This window comes from Amblyomma maculatum, chromosome 1 (assembly GCF_055883805.1).
Source record: "Amblyomma maculatum isolate TAMU_Amacu chromosome 1, ASM5588380v1, whole genome shotgun sequence".
Taxonomy (NCBI): domain Eukaryota; kingdom Metazoa; phylum Arthropoda; class Arachnida; order Ixodida; family Ixodidae; genus Amblyomma; species Amblyomma maculatum.
Genome location: NC_139344.1, coordinates 285,376,139 through 285,378,460, shown reverse-complemented (window position 1 = coordinate 285,378,460; position 2,322 = coordinate 285,376,139). Strand labels below are relative to the sequence as shown.

General features: G+C 49.7%; 1 long non-coding RNA gene across 1 annotated transcript; it reads left to right on the top strand.

The window, feature by feature from the left end:
* The first annotated feature begins 1,277 nt into the window (after positions 1-1,277).
* Positions 1,278-2,322, top strand: LOC146206729 (uncharacterized). Its single transcript, XR_014704497.1, has 2 exons — positions 1,278-1,758; positions 2,163-2,322. It is a non-coding gene; the product is annotated as an uncharacterized LOC146206729 (long non-coding RNA).

The following is a 2,322-nucleotide window of genomic DNA, read 5'->3' as shown; positions in this document are numbered from 1 at the left end:
GTAGAGGTACAAGAACGCAGATTTCTTTGTCGAAAGTTTTGTGATATGTTGCGCATTCATCAAATCGCTATGTTCATAATGCAACTTTTTTCTACTCTTTTTACAGAACCGTTTCCTGTATGCTGCGAAGAGGCCGAGGATTTTCTTTGTACGCAGCAGCCCATGTCGGGGATCGCGGCATCGATCAGCTCTCCAAGATCATCGCGGCAACCCTCGTAAATGTCTACAGTGGAAGCATCGCTACAGCATCCAGGGCAGCATATAACCAGGCACTGTGTACGACGTAGTGCACCACTGTTGACGGTGCACGGCAAAGGGCCACGGACGAGTGTTCGCCACGCCGTCACGTCGCTGCGCATCCAAACGGCCCTTTTCAGGGCCGCCCCAATGTTTCCTGGCAGACCGCAGACCTGCACATCCCGTACTCCTCTTCCCTCTCTACGTTGCACGTGGCTTCGTATCAACCCTAGCAAAAAAGACCAATAGGGTGCGTTATTGGTTTTATAAGAATCGGTATTGGTTCTGTAGGTATGCTATGTGTTTTATCTGCATTTCTATGAGACTTATTCAGAAACTCATAAATCTTATAGACTGGTACATATTTGTCCTATAGGCAATAGTATTGGTTTCATAGGTTTATCGGTGGGTTGTATAAGAAAAGTATCAGACCAGTGCAGAAGCCCATACATCTTATAGGCTGATACATGCTTGTCTTGTAGACTACTACATAGTTCATGTGTCTGATACATCAGTATGCCTTTGTTTATGGGTCTTGCATGCAGGATCAGTACGTTGGAGATTTTAGGTCTTTGTCATTGTTTCCTTTTCCATCTCGGACACATCCCCAAAACTCACGCATTCATCCCGTTTATTGAGTGTTGCCGTAACGTACAATATTAGCCGCAATGACAATTGAGAACGCTGCGCGCGGTCTCAACAAACTATACGTACGGTTGGAGCCGCAAGACGCGCGACGCTGTTGCTACTGGATCACTGAATGGAGATGGGAAAGCACGCGGATATAGCACGGTTCTGTCGGGGCCCAGCTCAGTCACAATCACCTACATGTGCAAATGGATTGAGAGGCGCGCGTCCAAGCAACTGCAACGCTGCAACCGCCGCCGAAGCGAGAGGAGTCGACATCGAGCACGCGACGAGTACGGCTCGAGCTGCCGACGCGGTAGCGCGATGCCGGCGGCGTTTCGCAGCGGAGAGGTAGGTTTCCTTTCTCTCACTCCCACTCCCGCGCAAGCGTTCCCGTGCTGGCCTACCAGACCATCTTTATTGGAATGCTCCGTCGCTTCTGCGCATGCGCCAGCTGAAAGAAGTGAGGAGGAATAACTTGCCGGACGTGACGTAAAACTTGTTTTATGTTTTGTTTGTAAAATGTCTGCCGCTTCTCGTCGCCGTTTCTAGCGATAGGCCGACAGATGGTCGCCATGTGTCGCCGGCTCCGAGTCCGTGATCGCTCGCAAGCCGGACTTGACTGTGGCGATGGTGGCGGACGGGTTTCTTGGCATCGTAGTTTGAATATCGTAGCCGAGTGGCCGTGTGTGGCCGTGTTCCCAGGTGTTCCTTTCCACTTGTTATAATACTCCTTGAGCTTCGGCCTCGCGTACTGCTGTTCGTAAAGCGGCATGCTGTGATATTCCCATGCGTTCTCTTAGTTACAGATAGCACCGTCTCCGACCTGTGGACTCTGCGACGCTAGTTCTGCAATGCGTGTCAGCCCGCCCTTGTCGATGATACATGCCTGCAGTATGTTGCAAGTAACTGGTGTATTCAGCATTCCATATACTTACTTGCACTTCTCGAAATTTATACGAGTCACTGCCTTTGGATCATCCGAAAGTACGTATACAATCGGACTGAGGTGTACAGCGCAAGTTACGCAACACATGGGATGCGAAAAAACATGGAATCTCGCTGTCATTTTTATCGTTGTCCTCGACTTCGACACCACTATTTAGTAGCAGTCGTAAACTTTAATCACCTCGAAATACCAGTATAAAAAGGCCGGTTGGAGCCTGTAATTTGTACGAAATTGCCTCTCTATCCTGGATTTCAAGAGGTCGGTTAGTGTATCCGCAGGGCAATTGTTTTGCCATTTTCGTTGCCTTTATCGGATGTACAAACAGGAATTCGGTGTCCAATTGATGCAGGCAGCTTGGCACAGCTAATCTATTATGAAGCTCCGGTGCGGTAGCCAGCCCGGGACTAACCGGGAAATAGAACCTCAACCGGGAAGGCCAGCTATTCATCACAGCTCTCAAGCGACTTGCTGCCGGCCTACTGGACTAGTCATGCAACCGTGGAATCCAG